The following is a 17,845-nucleotide window of genomic DNA, read 5'->3' as shown; positions in this document are numbered from 1 at the left end:
TAGGTGTTTCTTTAATTGTATTCTATTCTATTGGTATAATATCATTTTTATTCTTTAGCGGTTTTGTGTTAGACTAATTTAATTGATGTGTAGCTGAGGCTTTTCAGTTCTATTATTGTTGTGGTGTTTAGGTGCTTGTTTATTTCTTTAATTGTTGTGTATTGTTGTGCTTGATTGTTTTAATAGGTTGGAGGGGCTAACCCCTTCATTACCATAGCGGTATTAACTCCACCCGCAACCCCCCCGCAAGGCATAAACACCCACCAATGGCCAAATACCACCTTCATCCACCACCGCTAAACCAGACACTGGTAGTTAACCCATTCATTGCCTTAGCGGCTAGCTGCTAAGGTAATAAAGCTGTTTTAATAAAAAATGTAATACTAGTGTGCATGAGCAGGGGGTCTCCAGAGCAGAACTGCCTTGATTTGAGGTCCGTGAACCCCCAGCTTCCTGAGATACAGGCCCCGTTATGGGGTGCCGAAATCTCCTATGAATTTATATCCCACTGTCACGTGAGGTGAGCCATTTAAATGCATAGGAGATACCAGCACCCCATAACAGGGCCTGTATCTCAGGAAGCAGGGGTCCCAGACCTAAAATCAACACAGTTCTGCTCCGGAGACCCCCTGCTCATGTACACTAGTATTAAAAAATGTATTAAAAGCCTTTAATTGCTTGTGAGATATGGCAGGGAGAGGCGGCTCTCTCTGTGCAGCTCTCTATGCAGCTGGATGAAGAAAATAAGGCGCAAACTTAAAATAGTGACAAGTGACAAATATACAACTATTTAAAGTGCGATGTTCCAATACTTGGGGGCCTATGCAGAGAGCAGCGAATTTTAAAAATGGCGAATTTAGTAAAAAGTAGCTTTTTTGGAGAGTTTTATTCTCCATATGCAGAAAAGTGCGAATTCTGCTATGTTTAACATGGATGCGTGTGGCGAGTTTAAATTGGCGAGATGCGCGCTTCAGAAACGTGTAAAAAGAAATTCGCGCCTTTTTTTTCCCATTGCAATGGCCGCGAGCGGCAGCTTCTTGCCAATTTTTTCTGGCGAGGCAAAAAGGAGACAATCGCGCCATTTTATTGGCGCGAACAGCCGCTAGATGCCGTTCGCGGCTCTCTGCATTAGGATATTTTTAAAACTGGCGAGATTGAGGTTCTCGCCAGCCGCGAGGTGAGTTTTACAAATAGAAAAGAAAAATTGGTGCGTTTTTCGGAACTCGCCATTTTCTGCTGTTTTCTGCGCGATTTTCTCCAAAAAATGGCGAATTTCAAAATAGCGCTGCTCTCTGCATAGGCCCCTTGATGTGCATTATATATCAGGTGCTGCCAAAAATCCTTGCAGTTTCCCAACTGCAATACCCAAGAAGTGAATAAAATGTGTGTTCACGGCGCAAACTGAATGAAGTGAATAATAAAGTGAATAATAAAGTGATTGAAGGGTAATAAATAATACCAGCTCTGCTGAGTGATGTTGTGCATTACTCCGTTGAACCAGGGTCTCATAGGTTAAACCGCCATCATAGATACATAACCCCACAGAGCATAACCCCAGAAGAAGCCTACGGATTTGGCGAAACCAGCTGGGCTTTTTGCAACTTGGAGGACACCATACCAACCCCTCTACAATCCAGCGCTGATGTCAGTGGTCTCCGAAGCGTCTGCTGGTGAGAGAAGCAGATGGGAGAGACTCTGTGTGGATGACCAGGCAGGACGGGAGTACCAGCTGCTGACAAGAGAGGAGGTAGGGTTGGAGTGCGCCCCAAGTCACTCCTTGCACGCTACTTTGGGGGAGAGTGTGAGTTTGTGTTGTTTGTTGCTTGAAGATAAAACGTTATTGCACCAGCATTTCTGTATGTGTTTCTTCCTACATGTATCTGTGATGGCGGTTAAGCCTATGAGACCCTGGTTCAACGGAGGAGTGCACAACATCAATAAGCCCGTGCCGGGTGAGCCCTTGAGAGAGAGGCGAACATGACGTCGCTGGCTCCTCGTCAGTTTTGGGCATTTTACTATCGCAGGTATTAAAGGCTTCCTGAATACCGTGATGGCAACGCTAAACAAACTGGCGGCATAGCCTGGCCAGCGATTTTTTTCATGAAGGTTACTAGAATTGGCCCCTTAGTGTCCAATAAGTGCATCTGCGGTCTTGAGCAGCTTCTTCATAGATAAACATCAAAAAGATCAAATTAATAAAACAAAAAATAATAAGCATGCGCTCCATAGTGTAATACATTTTAATAAAAGAGGTCAAATGCCTCCTCACAAGATTTCAGATAAATCAGATGAGGAAATACATAGGCTTCTAGTCCCGAACCATAGGATGTCATCAGGTAAACCCACTCCAATAGTACTTTCACCACGTCTGCAGTAGATGTCTCAGCGATGGATGGGGTGGCTTTCATACATCCTCCAAAAGAGAAAAGACGCCTGCCTTGCTCGTTCCTGGAGATTTTTCCAGTGTTCTAAAGTCCGCGCAACAAGGGGACGTCTACAGCGTTCCAAAGTCTACGCAACAAGCGGAAGTCCCATGTGACCAAATTATCACATCTCAGTGTAATAACATCTCCAACAGATAGCCAATGCGTTCATCACTTCAAACGTGACTTTTTTAGCCTTGTGACTTTTACATTAGGCTATTTGCATGAATACTGGTGTTCTACCAGTGAGGAATGCTGCTTCTCTAGCACTCTCTGTCTAAAATAAATAAACGCAAGAATTACATCTGCAATTGTGCTCATTAACAGTAAATTAACAGTGAAATGATTACTGAGTTACCTTTTAATAACTTACCATTATTTAGATCTTCACGTTACTCGTATTCAGACCCTGACACAGGGCTTTTGCTGGAGTGGAGAGGACGAGGACTAGAGAGGGAATTTATGCCAGGAAATAATATAAATAATGCTATTAATGAAATCCGCCCTACCTGCAGCTCTGGCGTGATATCCATCCAGATACAGCATGGCAATAAGTATTCTAATAGAGTCTAGTGAATCTGGGCCCTAGTGATGCTCAGTCCCAATTATTTCTGATTGTATGTTTGGCATTCCTTATATATAACTGAATTCAAGTACAGACATTGCCTATAGATGTTTACATTTCATGTGATGCTTAGCTGTGAAATGCATAAATCTTACATGAACTTTCTCTTATGTAAGATGGTTCCAAGATGGCATTTATTACCTTACTGACTTTTATTATAGCATTTGAGAAAAGTCATTCAGGAATAGGATAGATAAAATAACTTGATTAGGAGATTTGTCTGCTCCAAAAAGCTCTGGTACATTTCTTACTTAAAGAAGAACAGAAAAATCAATCTGTCTCCCATATTTCCTGTTCGTTTTTTGTGAAAGTGACCATTACAATATTAAAGCTGTATAAGATGATTATATTTGATCTTCCTGCAGATAGTTTTTAATCTTTCTCTCAGTTCATAATATTTTGTTTGTATCACTTCTATTTTCATTTGTCATACAACGCCACCAATAAAATATACGTAACCTTGTGTTTACCGGTTCAAATATTGATCTTTTGTGTCCTTCCTTATTTTTCCATTTAATTCTATAATTTAACATACACTGGCGACACACTTTATTCGAGCTCGGCTAGTCCCACGAATTCGGGTATACCCGGGTGTATTGAGGTTTGTGACTGTTTTCTGCCCGAGTGCATTGCGTTATTTTCCAGGCAGGGATTGAAGCATTTTATTCCCGCTGGCTCCAATACTGCACAGTATATATATATATACTGCATTACAATTCATGAATTTATGCCATCTGGTAGACACGCGAAGCATTGCAGCCTATTAAATCCTAATCATTATCATTTAACAGATCAGCCGCCCGTCAGCCAGGCATGAACCATGGCTGGGAAGGCAAACGCAACGGGGCTTGTCAGAGGTGAGGAGCGGCGCATTCCAGGTATCTGCCAGGTACATACTGGGTATTTGCTTGAATAAAGTGTGTCGCAGCATTAGTCCGTGCTTGTGGTTATTGCTACAGCTATTACTCTCTGCTCTATATTATGTTAAAGGAACTCAAATTCAATGACAAGGGAAGTTTCATATAGCAAACTTTGCTATCTTTATAGGACAGGGCAAAGTGAATGTGAACAATTGGATAGAATTCAAAACGAACAAAAATGGGGAGTTTCACTTAGAGCCCATGTGGGATTTTGCACCCCAATCTTGCCATAATGGTTACCCAAATCAATTGCGATTAATGCCAGATTGGGATGGGATCGACCGCATTGGTGTTTCCTGGCTAATTTAATCCAAAAAGCACAATGCGCTGTTACAATATATGGAACAGTCGAAGATTGAATAGTTAACTGACTAGTCCTGTTGCCCCCAAAACTGCTAACATAATATGTGCAATATATAGATGTGCACTAATGTGCTGGTGTGGAATGCACTAATAAAAGTATCATTTTTCTGGTCACCGCAAAAAAATAAACAAGTGGATAAGTTGGAGCCTAAATAACTAGAGGTATACAAATTATAAATTCAATTGTAACTTCAACATTAGGAGCTTTATATAACAAACTAGATTAATTAATACAAAGTGTGGAATTTTCACATATGGAAGTGTTTAAGAATGGGAGAAAAGCAGTACAAACTGTAGTTGTAGTGGGCAAGTATAGATTTTGCTCTGACTCAATAACCACTCTTCTTAAAAGATGATTATAAGAGTACTAGTGTCAGACCCAACAGGACTAGAACCCACAACCACGCCTTTTCCAGGCAACTGTTCTAGCAGTGTGAGCTAAACAAGCTGATGTAGAAAGAAAGTAATGTAACAACGTGACTTGAGTTAGTAGTACTTCTAATGTTATAAAGGATAAAGACAGTAGGCTATATTTACTAAGCAGTTTTATGTCATAACAAGGCACCTTCAGTGCTGGAATGTATTACAGCCTAATCAATTAAATGGACTATAAGGTGTCTTCCCACGCCAGAATGTCTTATGGCAGAATACTTCTTATTAGTTATTCTTCTATATCCCAGAAGAGGGTAAAGTGCTTTGTACAGGTATGAGCACTCAGTGAGAAGTTGAGCTCAAATGTATGCTGTGATAGTAATGATAGCCAACAGCTAGTTTAGCTCACACTACTAGAGCTGTGTGGGTTCTAATCCTGTTTGGTCTGACACCCGTTCACCATTCCAGTCACAAGTGCCATAGGCTTGCTAACTCAATATAGCTCTTATGGAAATCCTTTTAGGAAGTGCATTATCATCTAACTTATAAAATATCATATTAGTATATTCTAGTTTGTAAGCCATATTTATAGATACGATATCCAGCATCTAAATCTTTTGAAACAACCCATTTTGTTATTGCCACACTTAAAGCTTTGTTCATTGACTCTTACCTTTCGTTTTATGATATAGCATCATAGATATTGACCTGAAAGGTTTATATTTATTACATTAACAATTACAGCCATTTCCCCGATAGAACAAAATATAATTTATTATGTATAAAATGGGTTCAAATGAGGAAATAATTACAAGCTTGTCACGGTAGCTTATGACAGGCTGTAATTTACACCAAAACTATATATAAATATATATATACCTGGGTTTGTACTGGGACGAGACTTAGATATGATAAAATGTAATTTATTCCTTGATAAAGGTGAACACAACAGATTATACAAATAACAGGCAAAATATAGACACTTACGTAAAATGGAAATGATGAAGCAGTCACATCTGGACTGGCAGTTCATACAGCACTCTTCATAGTCATCAAGACACCAAAAGCATGAAAAGACCTCTGGCAGGAAGACAGTGCATAGCGTTTCTCTCAGCAAACAAGATGGTATAGAACAGACTGAACACTTGAAGAACTTGCAAAACATGAACAACAGATATTATCATTTGCATGTCATTGCATGTTATTTGCATGTCATTTCCCAGAATCCCTTGCTGCAGTGGAAGCACTGTGTGCTGGGTGATAATGGTGAAAGGCAGGGTTTCAGACCTGTCTAAGAAATGCAAATGAGCACACAGTAATATTTATATTTGCTATATGCTTTACTGTGGAGGGTGTTTGTCACTTTTGATGGTGTTTGTCACTTTTTTAACCGACCATCATGTAACTAAGTGTATATGTATATATATGAAACTGACATGCAAGCCTGCAACTAACTAGAAAAATAATGCCAAATAGCTTAAATCAAATTATTAAGTCAAACTACAGTAATATAGATAATGACCTAATGACGGTGCTGGGGACATATAATATGAAAACAAAAGAAAAGAAAAGGGTCCCACTGAAAGCACTCAAGTATATATATATATTATATAACATGTGTTGTTGTTTTTTGAAGAATGAAAGTAGTATTTATGGGTGTAATTAGCCTTTCAAGAACACATGCACTATTTGATTTAATGAGGCTGTAACTGTCATCTTCTAACTTTTAGTGCTGTATATATGTGATCTAGAGATCCCAATAAAGATTATTTATGCATAAACCCTGTCATAATTTTGATGCCTTGAAGAGCTCACAAGGGAGTACAGTATTTTAACATACAGAAAGGAGAAAAGGGTTAGAATTATTTGTTGTACACCTTCCCTTGCCCCAAAGTGAAAGAGATTCCCAGCAAGAAGTTAATACAGAGGAGGTTATTCACTAAACTGTAATAGTGTGGAGTGGAATGGAAACTCCCATTGAAGTCAAAGGGAGTTTCCGTGTGCTAATGCCTGATTAGCACTATTGCAGTCTAATGAATATCCAACACTGAATTTGTTTGCCTTCCTCCGGATAAAATTACCTTAAATACAAATATAGGATAAGTATCTGTCATCTAAATGTAGCATAGGTTGAACTTGATGGACATATATCTTTTTTCAACTTCATTTACTATGTAACTACTAAGTAGCTATGTAACAATGTGTCATTATAAAGCTGTTAAATGCCATATTTTAAATACTGAAAAAGGGAAGCTATATATTTATATATCCTTCCGTCCTCCCTACAACAGCATACACTAGTATATCTCACCAATTACCATGTCAGATATCAAGTATGATGACTCCAAAGTCAGATATATGTCTGCCTCTCATTTTTATTTATATGGTAATTACTTTATTGTAAATGTTGAAACACGGTTAGAATAGTTCAATGGAAACCAATAATACACTACATGTTCTTATAATTGCATGCTGAAATAGGGGTCATTCACATATTTCCCCCTTCTCTGTGACAACACTCAGAATATACGGGACGTGCAGGTGTAAAGCAAGACAAGCAAGATGAGGGAAATGAATAATAGGAAATGTCAATGAAGGTAGCGTGCAGTGTACAGTCTAGCACAAATCTACAATTCATTTTTTTCCCATTGTGCACAGTAACATAATCAAGATATTAGTGAAACTCATGATAGTCTGCAACCATACATAGTCATGCACACGATATGAATACTGATGTCAATTAGGCATAAATAATCCAATTAATGATTGCAGAGACTGAGGATGGAAAATCTACTCAGCGTTATAATGTAAGCTGGGGGCAAGATAACTGAGAAGGATGTTTTCAACTGAATGTCATAAAGCTGGTCATTTTCACAGGAATACACATGATTAATCCCTCGACCAGAATTTCATTTGAGAGCTTCATGTTTTCTACAGCACCGTTAATAATCAAATCAGGAGTCTCAAACACAGTCTTCAAGGACCACCAACAGGCCAGGTTTTCTGGATATCCCTGCTTCAGCATAGGTGGCTCAATCAGTGCCTCCTAAATGTCTTTTTCTTTTTTTACCCTTTTCTCAAAGTTGAAGAGTACATCAAAAACACACGAATAAAAATAAACAGGCTTAGCAAGAATAAAAGCTATAGGCTAGGTGTGGGATAATACTTTTTTTTGTTGTACCGGTATGCATATACTTCACAGACACTGTCAGATATGAGCTTCTGGGATGAATCAGAGCATGTAACATTGTACAATTTTTTTCTTAAAAATCACTGTACATTAAATCACAACACCTATTTCTAGAAGCCAATAAGATTAAATCTTTGTTCTTGTGCACAAGGAAAAGCTTTTATATTACAGTGTATAAGCAAATGTAGCAATCTATTAACAGTTCTATTAAATCAATCAAATGTTTAGGCATTTTTGTACTTTGCCGGAAATGTCATTTAATATTTATTTTTTTCTAGTGGAATTTACTCAATTAACACGTAGAACGCAACAAAATATTTTTTGGAGATATACATCTTTTAATATTTGGATACAGTTATAGAATCTCAGAAATAGTTAAATAAATGTCGTTGTCATAATGTCCCACCCTGAGTAAGATTCTTATCAACAACCTCTCTATTGTCCTTTCTGAGCATTGTGCGGGTTTTCTGGTTTAAAATTCAAACTTTGCTGTTCGTTCGGAAGTTTGAGTCAAGCCCCCGGAAGCAAATGTTCAAATCCGATAAATGAAAATCGGGCTCATCCGCAGATTTTTTTTTTTTTCTAATAAACTTGTCTAATTCAAGGACAACAAAAAAGACTGCGATTTTTGCGAGACAGTTCTAATTTTGGAAACGTTGTAAAAATATAAACAAATGTCCTGGTTATTTAGATAATTACCCTTTTCCTGCCCTGGAGACATAGCTACGTCTTGAGGTGTAGCAGTCTAGGGGCTCCATGATGTAGTAGCTGCATCATCATCTAATTGGTCGTTTGTGTGGGGAAGGAGTGGCCAACTCCAGTCCTCAAGGGCCAACATCAGGTCAAGTTTTAAGATTATCCCTTCTTCAGCACTGGTGACTCAATCAGTGGCTTAGTCAAAATCACTGAGCCACTGATTGAGCCACCAGTGCTGCAGAAGGGATATCCCTAATACCTGGCCTCTGGCCTGTTGGTGGCCCTTGAGGACTGGAGTTGGTCCCCCCCTGGTGTAGAGGAAGTCGTTTTCTGCACTAGCATGAGCTATCAGGAGGAGGAACGTTAGAGGAGGACTCTTCTTCGGTCCTGATGGCTGGAGGGCCCGTGGCATTCTGGTTCATCACTCAAAGGGTTTAAAAAAAACCCCCAGAGTTCCAGCAAAACCAAAACTAAAACAGTAAACATTTCTAGAACCACAATTAAAATACCAGTGGACGTGTCCACCCGTAGTCCTTTTCCCCCTCTTCCCTTTTTGTAGAGCTTTATTGTGAGCCAGTCTATAGCTCAGAAGAAAAGAGATTTCATAGGGCACCGTTATTGACTGACTCACAGCAGGCAGCTGGTTATCACTGGCCAATTCAAGATCTATTACAGTAGATAAATAGATTACATTTGAATTTTTCTCTGCTCACCAAGATTTGCCTAATAAATAAACCTTGACTAATTTTGTAGCAATTCAAAATGCATCTTATTGTATCCACTAACTGATCCAAATGTACTGTAGTTTTCATTTCATGAACTGCTGCACAATACCCATGGACTTGCTGAACCTTTTAATCTAGTCTTTCTCCCTTAAGCCATTCAGCCTTTCAGGCGCTGGGGCTTCTTTGTCTCTCGTTACCGAGCAAGATGAGTGCAAAGCACTTTAAATATTTCCCTGTGTGTTCACCAGATTTGAAAACCTGAATATTTTCCAGATTACTCACAATAGCATAAATCCAACCAGCATCCCAAACGGACATGAATGGATTTGATCAGACATGATTTTAGTTTTCCAATACTAAATTGCATATTCAAATGTTTTACTGTACATGCAAACCGTGAGAAATTAAAGATCATTCAATTTTTTTTTAATGATTTGATCTTGGAAAAACTTTCTTTGTTTGCATGCTCAACATGTGATTTGCAAAAATTGAAAACAATCTTGTCTTTCACATCTTTAATTTTACATTTCTTTTACAACCAATTAATTGGAGATTGTGGCATTTATAAGAGCAAACATACATTTTTATGAGTATGAACATCCTTTCCCAAACTAACCCTGAATATACTAGCCAGTGGATGCATCTCCCGATTTAACACCAAAAAGCGGTATATGGTGGTATCTATGATATAATTCAACAAAGCTCCCCCAGAAATCCATAGGGAATATTTGAAATTGTCACCCACCAAGGAAGTACAGTAAGCTGTTAATAACAACTGAAACCTGATTGTTTGTCAGTGTGCTTCTTACTATAATGAACTGTATGTTTCAGAGTGCACTAAATGTCATTGTTTTTTCCTTTTATGCACTTGATGAGTAAACTCATTTAGGAAATGCCAAAACTGTGATACTTTTCTTAGACTGTCGAGAATCAACACTGAAATGAAATTACAGAGAAGGACTCCGTTCATGTGGATGTTGTGACAATAGCTGAACCGCGACCTGAAAAATAGAACGATGCTCTTTTATCACTCCTGTACTTGTGTAAGTTTCAGTCAATTGAACCAATTAGTACACAGATTTTCTTAATATGTCAAGATTTCACATAAGGCCATAATCATTTTAAAAGAAATAGTCAAAGTAGGAAAGTTACTTCGTGTCACTACTTTTATATTAATCTCTTCTTTAAATGAACTGTACCAAATAATGTCAGCTACCTCATTTTCAGAAATATTTTTTCTATCTGTACAAAATATTATTTGATAGATTGAATGAAGGAATGAATAAAAATACAAACGAATAAAATAAACCTTGACACGGTCAAAGGAAAGATCTGAGAAAATAGGACATTGTTACAAAAATGCATATAATAATACATATTAAAATATAAACGAATATATATATTCGCATACAGTTATATTTGCATATATATATACAGTGTTCGACAAACCTATACATTTGCTCGCCCCGGGCGAGTGGATTTAACCCCCGGGCTAGTAAATATTGGCCCAAGCAGCACACGTTTGGTACTAGGTGGCGAGTAGATTTTTTTGTGTGGCGAGTAGATTTTTTGGTGATTTGTCAACCACTGTATATATATATATATATATTTATTTATTTATTTTATTTAAATATACTGTATGTATATATGTATATGTATGTATGGTTCTCCTGATGAAGTCTCGCTTGAGACGAAACGCGTAGAGATTGCTGTGGAGCCTACTGTCCAGGTTATATATTTTATTTGCACTCATCTACATTATTGCACTCCTGCTGCTTTGCTAGCATTTTGCTACCAGCCATTCAGACATTCAAGTTCCTGTTTACACTGTGAACTCTCCCCGGCTGAAACCTCGCTGACATCATCGAGTTCACGCGAGACTCTATTCAGTGTATGCTCTGTGTAGCACCGGAGAGAGGGGAAGGCGGTGTCCCTCGTGGCTCTCGGTCCCTGCCAGGACCTAGAGGGGCTATTGTGGCAAGACACACCGCGGACATCACACCGAAGTCCTCCTCCTTGGGTTCCTGCATCTGAACGGGCTGAGTTGTACTCAAAAACGCATTTTTTCCAGCTTTGTTTGTGAGTGTGCATTTTTATCCCTTACTCCATAAATTTATTGTTATACAATTTTACGCTATGAGTGTGCCTGTTTTTTCTGAGTTTTTGTAGATGTCCTAAGGAAGTGGTGTTCCCTTCATTCGGGCTGCAGAGACTCTTTTGGATAGCAATTGGAACATTTTGGGATTTGTATATCTTTTACATATATTTTTCTGGACATTTTCTTTTTTGATATTTTATTATGTATTTTATTGGTTCATTATTTTAAAATGTTTTACCACATCCACTGTGCTTAGCATAGGTTTTTTACTTTTATTTGTAATAACATTTTCCATTTCACTTTTATTTATATTTTTACTCTATAGAGATTTTATATAGTGATAGGTTGGCGCTAATATATTTCTTCTTTTGTTATATATATATATATATATATATATATATATATATATATATATATATATAAAAACGAATATATATACGATACGCATAGAGTGGAGGCTTAAGGTCTCTGAGTTCTTAGCTCTATCTGGCAATATTGGTCTAGTATTAGCTGGACAGTGTATGCCGATTCCTCCCTTCAACAGATACAACAACGCGCTGACGTCATATTCGAAATCCTGCGAGACTGGAGGGATAGCCAGGACAACACTGGAGGCAGCTGCAGACACATCTGAGCCTGTGCAGAGTCTCAGGTGGAGCCAGAACCAACTGGCAGCCATAAAGATCAGCAGTGATGAGAGGATCTTGATATCCTACATGCCTGTTTTATCTGATACTTTAGGCCTCGGCCATGTTTACCGCTTGCTATAACAATAAAGTGCTATAAGATTTGTCATGGTAAAGTGTAAAAACTCTATCTACTGTAGTTAGTATTTTGTATGCTTTTACTATGGTGAAGTACACTGGCTCCATTTAGCCCGTATTCTCCTCTGAATTGATTATACGGTTAATTTGCAACCTTTTTATTCATGCGGCTACAGATATGGCTACAAACGCATTCATTTTTAGTTATATTGTAATGTTTACTGATATTGTTTGTGCTACTGTACATTAGGCATAGACCTATTTTAGACCAATTTGTATGTGGAAACGTATTGCCATGTTGTATATTACATGTGTTTGTATCCATTCCACCTGTTGTTGAGCTTGCAAATTTAGCCAGCTGATGGGCATTTTCACTATCATTTGGTGTCCAATCGCACGGAGCTGGCGGAGATAAACTACTCGAAAAAAAAATTATTGCCCCATTATTTTTTTTTATAACTTGTATTTTATTTGTTGGTAAATACATGGTATACATAAAAAACATATCCAATACATGGTGAACAGGATAGCATAGATCACACAATGACATAAGCATAACATATCTATTGAGCCCACACGGAATTTCGAGCCCTACTCAACCGCGTGGGTGAAGATCGTCTTTTGTGTTATGTGTATCCAAGGTAAAATAATACCTGTTACAAACAAAGGAAAATTAAAATTAAAATTAAAAAAAAAAAAAAAGAGGGAGGGGGGCAGAAGGGGACGGAGAGAGGGAAGGGAAGAGGATGTAATGGTTTCTGGGATTTACTGAGACGGCTCATGAGCTGTGGGACCTCGTATAAGATCGTGTGGAAATATAAATAGTTATTCAAAAGGGGAAGTGCTGATCTAAATATAAACTTAGTTTCCACTCTACCCAAGGAGAACGCATCTATTACTATTATAGCCAAATTGTGTCACGCTCTACCCCGGGGATGTCTGTCTGAGCTAGCCATGGGGCCCAAACTTTTAGATAATTGTCGCCAGTATCATTAACTAAGCTTGTTAGCTTTTCCATCTGGCAGATATACCAAATACGGTTCCGAATCTTTGGGATAATTGGAATTTCGGGCGTTTCCATAATGCTGCGATCTCGCACCGCATGGCGATTGCGAAGTGTGCAATTAGTTTGTTGTTGGATTTTGATAGGCCCTTTAGAGGTCTGTTTAGGAGAAACAGCCATGGGTCTGGGGGAATAGTGAGATCAAATATTCTCTGGATCCAATTTCTGATCTTTTCCCATATCGGGGATATCTGCGGGCAGGACCACAGCATATGTAACAGGTCAGCTGTTCCTCCACATTGTTTAGGGCACAATGGAGAGGACCCTGCTATGAACTTAGATAATTTGAGTGGGGTGAGGTACCATCTCATGAGGACTTTATATGCGTTCTCCTTCAGTGTGGTGCACATCAAGCTTTTTGCGGCTCCTAAGAATAAAGTATTCCATTCCTCGTCCCCTAAGGTCTCCCCAAGGTCTCTATCCCATTGGGTACGAAATGAGGGCATTTGTTGCTTTGAATTTGCAGGTTCGACTACCTCTCCGTATGTTGTAGATATGAGTCCCTTTGTGTCGGTTTCTGCCCGACAGAGCTTTTCGAAATTCGTCAATGGGGGTTATGGGGCGAATTTATTATAAAATGCTCTGATCTGAAGGTATTTGTAGAATTCAGCATGGGGGATATCATTTTCTGATCGGAGATGGTCAAATGATTTAATTTTTAGATCAAAGCCCTCCAGATCTTTGAGTCTATCATATCCTTTGTGTCTCCAGATTGAGTGATTATAACCAATAACACCCGGCGCAAAATTAGGATTGTTCCAAATAGGTGACATCAACGAGCTTGCTGATGTGAGTGAGTTTTTCAGTCTTCACATTTCCCAAACAGATAAAGAGTTAGTCGTTGAGGTGAGTGGGAACAAAGTGTCTTTCCTTGACGACTTAGGTAGCCAAATCAGATTATTAAGCTCTAATGGGGAGCAAGCAGCAGTTTCTAGCTCCACCCATCTTTTTAATTTAGGGTCGGAATGCCATTGAATGATCTGGCTTAATTGAGCTGCTCTAAAATATGACAACAGGCAGGGTACCGCTAAGCCCCCTGCTAAGGTAGGTCTCTTCATATTTAATTTATTTACTCTCGGTTTTTTACCTCCCAAGATAAAGTAGGATATTTCAGACTGAAGTGAGAGTATATCCTTCAGTTTGAGTGGCACAGGCAATGTCTGGAAGAGGTATAGGATACGGGGAAGTAAATTCATCTTCACGCTATGTATCCTTCCTATCCAAGAAATCTTCTTGGAGGACCATCTGATTAGGTCTTGTTTTAGAGTCCGGATTAGTTTGGGATAATTTGCCTTATAGATGTGTTTTGCATCTTTGGTGATATGGATCCCCAAATATTTCCCCAAATATTTCCCCAAATATTTCCCCAAATATTTCCATAGCTTCTCTGTCATGCTCTGTCAATCTCTCCAGTTTTGAGCTGGCCAAGAAATCTCTCAGTGCTCTGCTCGTGTTATTATTGTGTGCCACTTTCTTTCCCTTGTATAGGGAACCATAGAATGAACCGAATTCTTCTACTATTTTTTTAGGGTTGGCCGTGGGTATACCTGATTTTAAGCGTATAGCTTGGATATTAAACTTAGATTGCCTATCCTTTAGTGCTCGAGCTAGCATCGTATCCGGCCTGTTAGCTTTTTCATAAAACTTCCTCTTTGACCAACTTAAGGAGTTATCTGCTCGGGAAGTCAATAACATATTTAATTCGATTTTTGTGTCTTTCAGTTCCCGTGCTGTATTTGGATCTGGGTTGGTTTTATGGTCTGATAACAGGGAATGCAATTTGGATTGGAGCGTCCGAATTTTAGAATCTCTGACTCGTTTTCTTTTGGCAGTAATACTGATTATTATGTCCCATAAAGTAGCTTTATGAGCCTCCCATAGGACCGTATGGGATTCCACAGAGCCTGTGTTAACCTCGAAAAATTGATTTATTTCCTGATCTATTGCAGTACAAATTTCAGGTATTTTAAAAATAGATTCGTTGAGTTTCCAATTTGCGCCTGGTCGATTGGTCATAATATTGTTGCACCTGAGCTCAATTGGTGCATGGTCAGACCATGAAATATCATGGATCATTGTATTAGTGACCTTCGGAACCAGGTGGCATGAAACGAAGAGATAATCGATTCTACTGTATGAGGTATGTGGGTGGGAGTAGAATGTGTAGTCCCTAGATGTTGGATGGAACTCCCTCCATATATCTACTATTTGACTGTCTTTCAAGGCACTGCGTAGGGTGTCTTGAGCTCTTTTATTATCAGAGTCGCCCCCTCCTGATCTATCTAGGGAAGATTGCATCGCAATATTGAAATCTCCTCCTAATATGATATATCCTTTAGCTACTGAATTCAACAAGCGGAAGAATCTGTCAAAAAAAGATGCCTCTTGTACACAGGGAGCATATAGGGAGGCCAATGTGATGGGCTGCTTGTGAATTGTTCCTGTGAGAATGAGATAGCGACCTTCCGCGTCTTTCTTAATTGTCTGGGCTACAAAAGGGATAGTATTATTAAATAAAATGGCCACTCCTCTTTTCTTGACAGATGCCGAAGCTGTGTAAAATTGAGTGAAGCCTCTATCTAGAAACCCAGGAGAGTTATTCTTGCTGAAGTGCGTCTCCTGCAAGAACAACACCTCCGCTTTTTTTCTCTTATAATCGGTGAAAGCGAGCTTTCTTTTGATCGGGCTATTAAAGCCCTTTACATTATGTGAAATACACGTGAGCGCCATTTTCTATGTGTAAGAGAAAATATGTATAGTGAACAATGTACTTACTCTTGATGTTATTCCTGGGGTTTCTTATGGCTGTATTCATACCTGCTATGCCAGCTTGATATGGTGGATGGAAACCATGCATCCTAGGGAGGGAAGGGTGAGGGAAAGGGTGGGGATAGGTAGACAATACATGGAAAGCAACGAGAGGACTGTAACAGAAAAGGGTAGGGAGAAAATAAAAGGTGAGAAAAAAATAAATAATAAAAAAGAGAAACATAGGATACAAGAGCGTATTTCGGGGGCCCCCGAGAGTAGCTCCTGCGCCCAGAGGGTGGGACGTCTGACTCCAACTTAATGTTGAGCCAGTCTCCTAGTGTGGAGATCGACTACCCTGGGTCTTGGAAACGGTCCTTCAGATCTGAGGACCAAAAAAGGGGACACATGCGCGAAGGAGAGTGACTCCCCCGGCACTATATTAATATTGTACAACTTGTAAAACGTGTAAAACTGGTATCACATATATATAACTCATATATAACTTATATGTCTTGTCTAATTTAACAAACTAACTTAACAACCTTGTCAGACCCGTCAATGTTCCATACTCGTCCAACTTGTCAACTTTATTGTTTGTTCCACCCGTCAGCTTTCAGATTTGTCTAGACCGTCCACTGTCTCTTAGTATATAATTTATATAACTTGTCATTTGAATAACTGTGACTAAATATATGCCTGTAATAATATAATATTATATTCATGTCCGTGGAACCTAGTATATGCCTATTGGTTCTTTAGTATTGCTCTCTCTTGATCTTGCGGAGTGAACCAAATTATTATGGGGTGGGATGTGATGTTTCCATTCGGTATACTGTATGGACATCCCTTAGAGCTGGAGCTTCTTGTTGTCCTAGATTAACTAACCATTCTATCAACTCTATAGCCTACTATACAGCCCATCCATATATGTATATGTATCTCTGTGACATCCATATAACATAAATCTTATGAAGTCAATATGATTTATGATTTATATCCCTAACTAAATAAGTAAAATACACTCAAACATATACAAATGGCACATTACATGAATCACGGATATATGTAGTCGCTGCTGAAGGTATGTAACCTATATGGACACACATATACACACATACATATATATCTATACACGCACACATACATACACCCGAACATACATATATACATATACGCATATACATACGCACCCTTATATATATATACATACACCCGTACATACATACATACATACATACATACATATACCCATAACCATAGTCCTAAAAATACATATAACCACCTATATATCATATATGATAACATATATAGCTTATACGTCAGCAATATGCCCTTACTTATGTATATTGTATTATATATCTACAACTACTATACTATACATCCCTTATATATCATATTTATAATATAACAACTGTGCTTAATACCTGTATCCCATCCCAGGAATGTATATATTGTAGATAGTATATCACATTTAATTATACTATTAACCACATTAATTGATTATATATAATCATATAAAATCCATATAATATAATATAAGCAATATACAATATATATATATAGTATAGTACATAATACAATCAATTACATACACCACGTCAATTATATATATTGGGGGGGGGAATTATTAAGCATGAGGCACAGTTTGATAAGTGTTTGAAAAATAAGGGGCGGGCAGGGGGAACTCTTTATTCGATGTGGCATCTTGTAACTAAATATACATATATCTATGTGTCCTAGACAGGGCACATTAGACTATTGTGGGTTTTGCGCTGAACTTCAGGGATGGTTAGGGCGGTCGGAGGGGTGTTTAACGGTTTCAGCACCTCTCCGGCCCCCTCGTGACCGCCCCGGA

This window comes from Ascaphus truei, chromosome 16 (genome assembly GCF_040206685.1).
Source record: "Ascaphus truei isolate aAscTru1 chromosome 16, aAscTru1.hap1, whole genome shotgun sequence".
NCBI lineage: Eukaryota > Metazoa > Chordata > Amphibia > Anura > Ascaphidae > Ascaphus > Ascaphus truei.
Note: the sequence above shows the minus strand (reverse complement) of the source record.